This window comes from Zonotrichia leucophrys, chromosome 1 (assembly GCF_028769735.1).
Source record: "Zonotrichia leucophrys gambelii isolate GWCS_2022_RI chromosome 1, RI_Zleu_2.0, whole genome shotgun sequence".
NCBI classification, from domain to species: Eukaryota; Metazoa; Chordata; class Aves; order Passeriformes; family Passerellidae; genus Zonotrichia; species Zonotrichia leucophrys.
Window position 1 is genome coordinate 111223421 of NC_088169.1, and position 13440 is coordinate 111236860.

Here is a 13440-nt window from a genome sequence, read left to right on the forward strand (position 1 = left end):
CGAGATTTTTCCCATTGTGATTCACAAGACCAAAGCCCTCGTAATACCAATGTCTTTGCTAAGGAAGGAGGGCTGGAATGGATAGTTCTGGGCTTTGGTTACTCTCAGACTTCAACCTCCAGAATAAATATTCAGACTTGAAGTAGGATTACCATGAGGTTTGAGAAGCAATGGAAAAAATAAATGTGTTTCAGAGGTGGAAACAGGCCCAGAATTTCTTCTGTTGGACTACCTTCCCAGAGGAAGTTGCTGCCACGCAGAAACTGAGACTGCTGGGATTTTGAGCAGATGTGAAATGATTTTATATTGGGTGAAAAGAGGTTTGGGTTTTGTTCAGAAATATTAAGTCTTCATATGTACAAAACAACTGCAAATCTTTTAAAATCTTGGCTTCTGTTTAATAAACAAAAGAGAGTTCATAGGATTTGGGGCAAATCCCTTTTTTTTTTTTTTTGCTTATGTGAGGATGTTCTACCATAACAAAAATTCCTCTAATTGTAAATTGCCCATCAATAGTTCCAAGAATCCTTATTTCTGCAGTTTTGTAATGTCTTCTTCTCTGTCTTTGCCTGCATTTAGCACTACTTTAAACCCAGCCTCACTTTACTCATTGAACATTACCTGATTTTTTTGTGATGCATAAAAGAAAGCATAAATCCATATGAACACTGCTTTCCAGCTACATAAGATTCCTCTTGGGGAGGTCTGATCAGTTCCTGTGCTGATCCTCCCGGTCCAGGGTGCTTACATTTTAATTAAGCTGAAACTGCTAAGGTAATGATAATGAAATTATAATGATAATGATAAATGAAGAGGTAAAACATCCATCCATACAGCTGTATCATCAACAAGGACTCCCACATCCTTCCCATTCAGACAAGGTCTTCACAAGAGCTTGTAGGCAGCTTGCAAATCTCCCTGCACAGGAATGGCTGGCAGCACTCCAAACAACTCCAAATAACGGGAGCAAATACTGATTGGAACAGCCAGGGGGCCTCCAGATCCCCTTCAGAGGTCACTTTCCCCATTCAGACAAGACTGAAGTCATGGGATGGCAGTGCCAACAATTAAATTCTTGACTGTGTAAGCACATGCATGTCAGAAATAGGCAATGCAATTGGAGATGAGCTGAATGTAAAGAGCTGTGTTGAGATGAAGATGAAAATGTGAAGATGCAGAAGCTGAAAAATAACAGAATGGGAAAAGGATAGACTGCAGGGGTAAGGCATGCATGAAAAAGAGCTTGAGCTTGTGAAGAAAGAGATTTCTTATTTGTTTGAAAAGCCAAATAAAATCCCTGAGGTATTCTGGTGCTGCCTAGATGTTCTGATACTTAAAATTTCTTACCTGGGAACAAAGGTGCAAGATGTCAAACAAGAACTAAAGCCAGCTTCCTCTCCATCCACCCCTTAAGATGGAAATCCTTCTGAGCATTTTAAGATAACCCTAAAATTATCCCAGCTCTTGTGCACTCCTGCAGTCTTATTCAGACAAGTTTTGCTACATCTGAAGGAGTGCGCTGAGAGAAAAGGATGGAGGCAATGGTTACACCAACTTCCAAACAAAACCAGACAAAAGGGCCACTCTGCCTCTACCTCTGTCAGTTCCTGATGGTCATCTGGTGGATGCTCAATGAGACACAGCCAAGTGGATCATTATGTCCTGAGTGCTGCATATTCCCACAGCAGATCGTGCTGGCCCCTCTGCCTTCTGTCCTTTCTGACCTTGCCTAGAGAAAGAGAAATCTGAATTACAAAGGAGAGCAGGGAAAAACAGAGCACAGGCACTCATTTTACTTTTTAAACTCTGTTATTACTGCCAATAAGTTACACTTTGAAGGTTAACGTTCTGTACTAAGCAGGAGGCTTAATTTTTGAAAAATGTCTTACGTCTACCAGCAGAATGGGTACAAAAGTATAAGAGCTTTTACTTTCCCAAGTTTTTGCAACACATGCAGCACTGATGTTGTAACTCAGGATTTGCTCGGTGCTCTCACCCTTCCTTTAGCAATAATAGAACCAGAACTTCCCAAAGTTGCCCTGACAACCTCAAGAAGCCACATCCTTTACTATCCTAGCCTAGCCCACAGAACCATGGAATCAATAAGGCTGGAAAAGAACTCCAAGATCACCAAATCCAACCCTTGACCAAGCACCACACTTTCTACTAAACCACAGCACTAATTCAGTCATTTCTTGAACACCTCCAGGGATATTAGCCATAATTCCAGCAAACATGTCTGAAACCACCCTCAAAACCTGCCCCGGAACACTCTGAGCTGAAAGAACTCATCTGATACCAAGTAACAGCCAAATCTTAGCATAATTATATTCTGGATAAATTACCATGTTATTTGATAATGTGTGAAAAATTATTAGGTTTTATCCTTTTTTTCCCAGGAAATCAATGATATTTCCTTATTTCTTTTGTCACTTTGTCTTCTTTTTATTCATTTTTCTCACTGACTGCTATTCTCCTTTGAAACAAGAACTGCTTTTGTTATCTGATTTTCTACATTTTAAGCACATTAGCTATTTAAAGATTTTATATTTAAAATTAAATCAGCCTACTCTTGGTAGAATGATATATTTCTGCACTTCACAGTGCAGACTTTTCACAGTGCATATTCTTTTGCATTATGTTTCCTCTTTAGGCAGTTGCTTGCTGTGAGACACTGCTAACTGGGAAAAAAATATATTAAAGTTGGGAGAATGCAAGAAACAATGCCTTGCAGTTCAAACATCACATACTCTGGCATGTTTATCTCTTTAGCTTAATAACAGCAGGTTAATACTGCACAATGCCAAGTGCCCTGGGCTCCTGCTGCAGTCAGTGGGAGTTGACAATTAGAACCTGACAGATGCACCCGGGTGCTAAAAGCTTGAGACACACTAAAACTGCTGGTTTGGCTAAACTTCCTTCCCCTTTGCTTTAACAGGTCGTTTATCTTCAGCAAAGTACAAGTCAGACCTTTCAATTTCTCCGGTTCCTCAAGTGGAGTCGATTGCTGGCGTGTCTAATCCTGCAAGGCCCTTGCTGGTCATTAGCTCATTCCAAAGTATTTCTGTCATCACCAGCCATGCTCTTGTGTGAACTCTGAGCAGGGGGAGCTCCTGGCACTGGTCTCTAAGCTTTTAAACAATCATTCCCAGCTATTTGGAGAGATCCTGAAAGCTACAGATTAGGCCTGAAGAATCTTTTCCTTTCCCTGAAGGAGACATCATTCATTGTCATTTACAGAGCCTATATTATGGTTTTTTTGCTTTCTTGCAGGTTTTTGGCAGTATCCAGTGTTGCTAAGGCTGATTGAATTCCTACTACCAGTCCTATTCCCAGAGGCAGCTTTTCCAAGGTGATTCCTGACACAGGAGATGGTGAGTTGCTTTCTACCCTGACACACAGAGACTTTATACATGTGTTTGGGATGAACCTGCTTTAGAGATCAAATTCATTTGGTTGGGTCTTCCATAGGGGTTCTGCAAAGCAGGTTGAATACAGAGTTTTGCTGACCTCTGCCAGACTGACCTTTCCTTAAAGTAAAACAGGAGGAGAGAAAAGTCTGCACTGCAAAAAGCCTCAAGTGGGAGCAGGGAAACACAGCCAAGTGAGGGTTGACCCGTGGGGTTATTGAAGGCTTAATGGGGCAATCTGAGCACACTGAGTGCAGTGGAAAGCTGCAGTCCAGCCAGGAAAAGGTGTCAAAGAGGACAATCAGTTGAGAAAAGCAAAGCAGTGGATGACAGAAGGATGACTGAATAAATGAAGAAGTCTGAGAAATTCAGGCACTGCAGAAGCAGCTTAGCCTGCAGTGCTAGATCTGAGCGACCTTCTCCACAGCCTTGGACATTTAAACACTCAACATCTACTTTAACTGAGGGGAAAGAAACAATGGTGCCAATATAATGCTTCATTGCACAGATATATTTTAAAGACTTAACCTTTGCAAGACATTTTGAAGATGGAAAGCCCAGCAGCACAAAGATATTTTGTGAGAACACTTTTCTCCATTTTTGTATTAGCCACCATATGCTTGATTTTATTTCTGGTTTTGCCTTGTGCAGTTTCACCAAGTAACGTTTTCCATAGCCTAATTGTAGATTTTTAACAACAAAGGTGAAATCTCAAAATCCTTGTTTCCTGCAATCATTCAAATATAACAGCTTAACATTGATAACATTTCAGTGGTAATGTATTCAATTAGTTTGAATACAAAAATGTTTAAAAACAGAAGGGTAAATCTTCCTGCAACAATATCATGAGAAAAAATTGTCATTTAACACTGAGATGAATAATAAAGCAAATAATAATAATGTTATTGAATAATCAAGCAAAAAGAAACAAAGTAAATCTTCAGCAATCATTTAATTGCCTGAGCAAATGAACATGAAATATGATTGCTCATAAATGAACCTGAAAATTCCATATGTTGAGACAGAGTATTCATGTGCCACCATTTGACATTCAGAGACTTTCTAAGGTATTTAACCACATGGGGTTTTTTTTTGCTTTTTTTTTTGCTAGAGGAAGAAAGACCCTTAAGGCTGATGTGTTCCCATGTTCAGCTCTCCTTACCCTCATCTATATCTACACAAGTTCTGACCCCTACCATCTCAGGATTGTGTCCACACTCTGAGAGATACAGCAAATTGCATTTTTTAAAGTCTTACAGTAAGAGGTAAAGACAAGGTTGCTGCATTTGTCATAAGAGAAAAAATTAAAAATGTCACTGGGTAGCTCTAAAATGGATTAAAGTCATCCTGTTGGTTCATGGTACTGTTTAAGAAACCAACAGATTTTAGTCAAAAATAGATCAGAATAGGGGCGAATTTCAGCCCTTCCAAGCCCTTGCTGATTCCATGAAGAACATATACAGAAAGACAAAGTTCCCAAACTTGTATTATTTCCTACTTCTAAGCTGGATTTTACCTTGGCCAGGAATTCCTCCAGCTGCCAGCTCTACAATTCATAGAGAAAAGGAAGACTTTTATACTGTATCTGGGAAGTTCAGCAGATTCAGGTGTGGGGAATGCTGGGTTTGAAAGCTTCTCTTTCCTTTACTCTTGTCATTTTTAAAACCTAATTTCTCTCTTCTAGTTATGGGTTTTTATGTAATGAAAGAGAAATTTTGGCTGTTCCTTAATTCTACTGTAATACCTGTGGTGACATTAGAGAGAGAAATTACCTGGTAGGAGAAAATGAAAGTGAAGTATAAACAGAGCTTCTGTTTCTGATGGAAATGGTTTTCCTGGCTGCATGCTGGTTTCCAAAAGACAATGACAGGCTGGCAGCTTGGAGAAAACAGGTCCTGACAGCACGTTAGTGAGCTGAGCACTTTCTAACACCTCGTGTCACACAAAGCACTTGCACACCATCTGTGCTCCAGCAGCCAAGGGTTGTTGTGTCCCAGGCAGAGCCTTTTGTCTCTGCGTAGTCACGGCGAGCAGGGAGCAGGTTTACAGCACCTGTCTGAGGCTGGATGTGTGTCAGCTCCTCCTGCAGAGCCCCCGAGTGTCCCTGAGTGCCCACAGCCTGCCAGGAGCAGCGGCACAGCTCAGCACACAGGCAGAGAGGAGTCAGATGGGAACTGCTTGTCTTGTTTAACGCTGCCGTGGCTGCCTGAAGATAAGAGATAAAGATGGGAGGGAGAGGAAGAGGGAATGCAATTCAAAGGCAAGCACGTGCCTCATTAGTGCTCACTGTGCAAGTTCCTTTTAATCTCTATAATATTTTTCAGTACCTTTTCAAATATTTCTTTTTAAAAAAGGATTTTATATGGACAACGCATTTCTAAGATAAATATAAGTAGCACAATCTGCAGCTTAAATAGAGACCAGGAGGGTAATTAGAAAGCATATCTTGATTACAATAAATTGCCTTCTTTGAGCAGCTCTAGTGTTTGTCATTATTAAGTTGTAGGTTTCTCAGTGTTGGAAGAAGGGAAATCATTAAAACTAACACTTACATAAGTAGCATAAAGGATTATCCCTGATAGCACTATCAGGCACAGGTTTTGTGCTAGTAAACTCCTAGATGCCTATGGCAATTTAAAAGTAACTGAGTTGCCAAAATTTTATGTGATTTGTTAGAATTAAAAAATAAAAGGCAAGATCTCTGGAAAAACAGCCCCTCCCATACAGTAAGTAAGCCCTAAATGCAGTCTCTCCTTTCAGTATTGTCATCTTTGAGGCTCAATATTTTCTCATTATCATCCCTTTTTCATGGATTTTTTTTCTTACTTTAATGATTTTCTGAGGCACATAGCTATTTTCCTTGGCTATCTTGCTTCATTATGCTGATGGAAGCAGCCTTTTAATTTAAGACATTATTATTAAAAGTAATGCATGAAAGGCTTATCTGAAAGATATATTGGGTTGGCAAGAGATGCAAATCAAAATGCAACTGTCTAGGTACTCAATTATATATTTTAATGGAAGAATTTGAGTAAAGCTCAGGCAGGAAGGGAAAAAAGTACTTATCAGCATCTGTCATTTAAATTACCAGCATATTGGTAGACTGTTCCTGTATCTCATACCCCTCAATAAGGCTGAGACTGAAGCTGAGTCAGTGGACAGCACTGGGCTTGTGAAGTCTGTCCTTCTGCAGTTTTCCAGAGGCATGAGATATCCCTGCAGCTTTTTTCTTCTATGGATTAAGTACTTGCATCTTCCAACATCTGGTGGGCTACTTCATCTTTTGTAATCCATGGAAACATTTACCACCTACTTGCCTTTGAATGGACTCCATTATTTTTTTCTTTGGTGTCTCAGGAGATACTCTCTGTGACTTGGGCTGAGGGTTCTCCACAGGAATTCACATCCCCAATGGAGTGATGCCTCCACTGGGGCCCTCACCAGACATTGAGCTGTCCCAGCTATATTTGGGACAGCTGAGTGTCTCATGGGGGTTACTTCTAGGTTTCAAATTTGCAGGGCTTTCCTTCTCAGTTCAGTACAACACAAGTGACTGAAGTTTACTGAAGTGGGCAAGGGCATCCTGCAGGCTTGTGCTGACCAAAAGCTCACATGACACAAGTCCTTCTGCACATGAGCAGAGAGGATGGCAGTGAGTTTAACCCCTGCAGTGCCCCATGGAACTCACCATTAGCTCTTTGGAGCTGATGTGTCCTTACTGCTCAGCCTCCTGGCAGCCACCTCACTCCAAGGCCTTGCAATGCAACAGAGGTTGCAGGGATCTCTGTAATGCTGGGATCAAGCATCCTGAACAAGTACAAGAGCAGAAAACTGGCACACAGACTCTTCTAAAACATGAATGAAGACTCTCTGTAACTTACAACTTCCTAAAGGGGAATGTAATGCAGATTTTAAGAGCCAGCCTTTAAGCTCACATATTGCTGTGCATGTAAGGAAAGCAAATGTGCTCTGAAAGAAACCTCAAGGTCATGGAGTACTCTGCTTCCCCACCTCCAGCAGGAAAGAGAATGAGCTTGTCATCTCACTCTGTAATTGATTCATATCTAATACACAGCTTAATTTTATTCTTTTTTAGTTGCTGTCCATCTTTTTATTTTACAGCAGTCTGTCAGCTGAAAACTGGCTTGATGGTCAAACAAAATGTCACCACATAAATATTAACATTTCTCTGTTTGTAGGGGCTCAGCTTAAACCATTTCTGGAGTTTGTAGGCAGAAACAATGCTGGTAGTGATGAGTTTTCCCTCAGCACTGAGCTAGAGATCATCAAAACTTTTGGATCATCTACTTTCTTTTTCTGATCTCCATTACCTGCAGTCTTTTAAGATATGCACCAACCTAGACTTTTAACAGCAGCTTAACAACAAGTCATCATGGCAGACAAAAGTTAGGATTTCAAATAGAAAGCTGAAATGAAGGGAAACTTTGGATTTAAAATGGAAAACTGAAAAGAAGATAGGCCCTGCTTGCACAAGGGTTTCATTTTGGCATAGGTACCATTAATAGAGAAAAATTGCTTCAGCAAGGCTTTTTTGTTCAAATATTTAGGAATTTGCCTGACATTCACTCAAATCTTAGCAGGCTTAGCTACATTCAGAAGGACTGATAATTTAAAGATTGTTTTACTTGGATACAATAGAGTTAATTCAAAGAGTTTTATCAAAATTCTCACCTGTTAAATTTGACTTTGAGGTTATTTTAATTATACTGGAACCTTCTAACTTGTTAGAAAAGTCACTGAGATGCCCAACTTCAATCAGAAATTCAGGACAATTGGTACAGACACTGAGGCAGAAGAAGAGGACCTATCAGAAGACTGTACTTAATGAGATTTCCATGAAACATCTGAAAAGCTGACCTTTGCCAAGCGCTTCTTTTATCATGTATTGCCAGGAATGTGTTACTTCTTTAGGTTATGTATCTGCAGGAGAGTCTATCAGCTAAAATCATGCAAGTTGTAATCCTGCTGAAGCCAGTGCACTCTGGGGAGGACAATTTTAGCTACAAATGAATAGGGTCATTTACAGTTAAGATAAGGAAAAGCAAGTTGCTGCTACTTCAGTAAAATGCATACACTTATAATTACAGGGGGAAGAAATTTTCAGACTTTGAAAATGTGTTTTTAAAAATGATGTTAACTACAATATTTGATAAGCTTGTGTCCTGTTTTGAGCACAGTGTTATCACCTAAACACGTTTAGCTGAATTAAACAAAGCTCAGTTAGGGCAGATAGGGTAGGTACAGCTAAGCTGGATCAATTAAAATCTATTAGAACCCATTCCTGCTGACTATCACAACAACACCTTTCAACCAGAAAATTGCCAATTATTCCTTATTCTCAGTCAAAGCTTAAACACTTAAACGCTAAATTCTAGCCTTTATTTTCAGGTCCTTATTTGAGTACCTGCAAATAAAGGTTAGAATTTAACTCACCAAAGACAGACATCTTGAACCAATCACTCCAACTTTCTTTTTGCAGTAATAGAGAGAAGCAGACACTGTGAGGTGCAAGGCATCTGGTGTAAATAGGTCAGCACAATCTCACCCCAGTATTTGCTTCACTCCTCTCCCAAAAAGGGTGCCCAAAGTGCCAAAGAGTACCTGTCTAGCACAGATTGCTTTTAGCTTAGGCAGAGATATAAAAGGAGGTGAGAGGAATTCTACTAAAAGAAGCTGAAAAACTTAGGAAATGACAGTTTTGTTTCCCTTTATATAAACAGGTGCATGAAACTTCCTCACTCAGTAGGAGTTGGTGACTTCAGGAAGAGGAGTTTATCAGAAACATGGGAAAGAAAAAAATTTTAATTTTTTAAATTAAATTCACCTTTAATTCACAGGGTAGATTAACATAAGCAAATACCTTTGGCAACATCCCCAGTGCAGGGGAACAGGTAGCATGGTCTGTTCAAGAAATGCTGGCCACTCTTTAGTGAGCAGCAAATTCCAGGGGTTCCTGTATGTGACAGCTGTTGGGTGCTTTTAGTGTCCTTGCTGCAGAGGTTTTGACAAGGTCTGTGCTGTTTTGAGCTTTGTCTCCCATGACAGCTAAGGGCTATAATCCATAAAAATCAAAGCTTGCATGTAAATGTTGTCCCGAAAGAGTGTGTTGGGTTTTATCTGAGCCTGTCATTAGAAACTTGTGCCCTGGGGTCTTTCAGGTCCTTTCTTGGGAAGAAAGATCAATATTTCTGTAGAGAAAAAATACAAGGCAGCCAAATGTAAATATTACTTATTCTAAATACAGGATTTCTTGATGTTCTCTGACCCAGAGCAGCTTCCAAAGATTAAACTGCTAACAAAGAGCTGTTTGACAAAACAGGATCCTTTGGAATCAGCTGCTGACATGCTGGAGATGATGGAGCACCTAAGAGACTGATGATAGCTTGGAGATGGAATGGAAATACAATGCATTGTGGTTTTCCTATGAGGCAACAGACCTTAACACTGGCATTTTTTGCAGAATTCATTTCTCAAAAATCTATGAAGTCTGTACTAAGCCTGTACACTTTGTGAGATTTTATTTTTCTGTTGCTCAGATTTAATTGAGCTTCCACAAAGATGTCAAGGCCACCAGCAAGGTCATCCTATGTCAGATGTCAGGGTCATAAAAGACAGCTAGAATTTCTCAGCCAAGAAAAATATTCACTGACATTTTACAGTGACAAGAGCAATTGAACTTTTCTCTGCCTGCCTCTGAAAAACATGACTGCTGGAAAATATTCTAACGTATATTTCCTGGAAATGTTTCTTTCTTCTTTTCCTACGCTGAAAAGAAAATAACCCAAGGCAGACAGAAATTTCAACCAGCTGCTTAAGGTTAGCTAAAAAGTAGAGAACAGTAGAGAAATAGGGCTTTGGAATGGAAATTTTGAGACAGTGATCATCAGATCTTCACCTATCCCTGCACCAAGCTGGAAACTTAGATTTAATTCTACACTCCTTCAGTGAGTTGGTATTTACTTGGCCAGGCAAACAAAGGTCCAGTTCTCTGAGTCTCTTATGAGAATACTATTTCCTTTACTTTGGAACAGGATTTGGCTTTAAATTATAAATATGTATACTGCTAAGCTGGACAAACACACGCATCCTGCCTTCAGCTGTATCTGAAAGAGTAGATAGGATAGTAAAAACAAAAAAAAACAAAACTACAGAAGATCACCTACTTAAATATTATTATGGCAAATTGCATCAGTAAGCAGTTCGCATTTTGTTATTGCAGCTTACAAAAAGGCAACCCTAAAACACAAATATGCTGTGTTTGACTAGGAGGAGACATTAAACCTGCATTTCAATTTCATGTCTTCAGATATCTTGGTCATCACCTCCATAAAACGATTTCTAAAGTTTAGCAGTTATTGCACTGATTAATTATGTAAAATAAGGAAGCAGCTGAGAAACCTGCTGTGGATTCAGGCTGGTACTTAAAATAATAGAAATGGACTACTTGGCAACAAATCTGTCTGCCAGATGCTGAGCTGCTACTCAGAGAGATGGATTTTGAACTGACCCATAAGAAGAAAAGGCAAAAATTGACAGTTTTGCTGCTCTTGCTCACCAGGACAAGGATATTGCTGGGTTTGGTCTTTTTTCTTTCCCATCTCTTTCACTGCTTTAAGATCCATAAACATAAGCCCCAACCTTCAAAATTTGCAATTTATGTTTCAAAAAGATAAAACAGTTCCACAACTTGGAAGCTAGAGACATTTGTCATAAGTAGGTTCAGATTAGCTTAATTAATTGATGCACTGAGCAAGCTGTGAATGTATCTGAGGTACAAAAATGTGAATATGAAGGTCTGTGTGGAATTACCCTGAAGTGGTTATTTGCTTATAATTGAGTTATTGCAGTAGTGCCTCCAAACCCAGGCACTCATACTGCACAAAAATACAATAATAAGTAGTCCATTTGCTAGAGAGCTTTCAGTATGAATAGGCAAAGTGAAGGCTTGGGGAAAAGTGGTTTTGAAAACACTTGTGGTCTTTCTTAACCAGATGAATTGTAACAATTTAACTAAAGCCCTTCAGAAGCTGGAGTTATGCCAGATAATTGAAGGCCACATAGGTTGGGATTTAATAGTTTACATTTGCTGCCCATTAAATACCCCTTCAGTTGTAAACTTGCAGCCCTAAGAATGTTTCCACAGGCAGCTGTTTTATTCTATACCCAACACATGTATGTTCCCTTACCCAGCTGTCCTCAGGTACTGACTCAAAGCAGTTTAAACTGTGTTTTGGGCTCACAACCCTACAGAAACAACACAAGTAAGAAAAACTTCTCTGTGGTATAAAAAGCAGGCAGGCCAGCAGAGCCCTCTCTGGGACTGCAAGCTGTGGGTCCAGCTTTTAATAACTTTTCCATCAAGCATGGCAGCTTGGTGCTTTCACCAGCTTCTGTCCTTACTGGAAAGCAGAGAAGAAAACAAACAAACAAACCAACCAACCTTTGCATGGGTTTGAAGGAACCCTGTGCTCTCCACTTGTTTTTCTGGGTTTGGTTTTTTTTTTCTGCAAGCTCTGTAAGAAGGGAGCAAGGGAGGGTTTGGGGGTTTGGTGCCTTGCTGCTGCCCGTTCTGGGTGGCTGGGCTATGGTCACTTGTGTTGCAAACACAGAGGGTGCAGCACAGCAGAAGCACAGAGGATCCTCGTGCCTGTTTCAAACAAATCAGCCTTCTAATCTGAAGGATATTCAAAGAACATTTCTTGGTATTTTAGATACTCCAGGGGCAGAAAGAGGTAGTGGCAAAATTTAACAGGTTATCCTACAGAAAGGAATGTCATAATTTTGTGGAAAAGAGGGGAGTATCCACTTTCCTGAGCTTATCTAGGCATCCAGCTAGGAAAAAATAAGACATCTAGAAGAAAACCTAAGGAAGTCAAACTAACTAGGGGCTTTTTGTCCTTTGAAGTGCTGGGCTAACTTGCCAACTCTGGTATCTCCCTCCCATTCCCTCATGAGCCTCAGACACAAAATGACTTGTGTTTAGCAACAGATTTTATAGCTCAGTGTGTTACAAGCTCTGGTACAGCCTCACTTATTCTCAGCTGAAGGAAGGCAGAGCTTACAGCAGCAGCCAGGGAAATGAGTCATTGTGCCACGGAGGGGAGTGACTGAGCCCTCTGGCTCATCAGGGCCAGAATCCATCACTAAAGGGGAAGCTGCTGCTTTGCCACAGAAAACTTTTCAGCCTGGTTCTCCAAGGCTAGAGGAATCCTTTCAGTCAATTAACAATCTGGCAAAAACTTTCCAGTTTGCATGCAAGAACCCCAAAGCACTAAACAGAGCATTGCTCCTGTTAAGTTCTTTATAATTCACTGCTATGAACCAATAAGTTCTTCCATGTCACTACACAGGTATTTTTCACTAAGACCCAAAAAACATTCACTCTGTGACTTTTCTAAATACCACACTGGAATAGTCCTGCTCTAAACATCTTAGGAATTCCTGGGATGGACGTTACCGGTAGAGTTCAGGTAACAGTGGTGGTTCCTTACCCATGAATTTGCTGTGATTTGTCTCCCATCTATTTTTAGTGTTGGCTGTTTCAGCATCCTGTGGTGATCAGTGCTGCAGTTTTAATAATTTCCCAGCCAGGGTTTCATGAATTCAGTAGTAGGGGGTGTGTGTTGTTATTAAAACCATGCTTGCAAATACCTTCCCTGCTACTTCCGCTGAAATTTCTCTGTAATTTGTCTTGCACAGGTAAAAGACAAATTTGCAGCTTTGAGCCTCAGAAGCTGAATATGCATTATAGTGAGTTGAAAACATGCAGGAGAGGCTTTTGCTTGCACACTTCATCTCTCAACAGCTCTAAATCACTTACCTTCAAATAATCACCTTGCTAGTGCAAATTAAAATTCAGAAACTTTCTCCAAGTTTAGGATTCTCCTCCCCCATGGTGAGCATCTGGAAACAGCTAACATAGTTACAGCCCTGAAAATTATACTTAAATGCATATTGAACATCTTAAACAAGTCTGACACAACTGTATAAATTTTACTTAAAGTAATTT

General features: G+C 40.1%; 1 protein-coding gene and 1 long non-coding RNA gene across 2 annotated transcripts in view; one reads left to right on the forward strand and one right to left on the reverse strand.

Annotated features, from left to right (window-relative positions):
• Positions 1-13440, forward strand: part of HTR1F (5-hydroxytryptamine receptor 1F) — a 106205-nt gene that overhangs the window by 45562 nt on the left and 47203 nt on the right. Inside the window, exon 2 of the mRNA XM_064727079.1 lies at positions 3274-3374. The gene's annotated coding sequence lies outside the window, so the exon portion shown is untranslated. The remainder of the gene's footprint in view (positions 1-3273; positions 3375-13440) is intronic.
• On the reverse strand, positions 1566-13365 carry LOC135454729 (uncharacterized). The gene is made up of 4 exons (XR_010442184.1): positions 13252-13365; positions 7099-7217; positions 5183-5616; positions 1566-1729 (listed from the first exon to the last, which is right to left on the reverse strand). It is a non-coding gene; the product is annotated as an uncharacterized LOC135454729 (long non-coding RNA).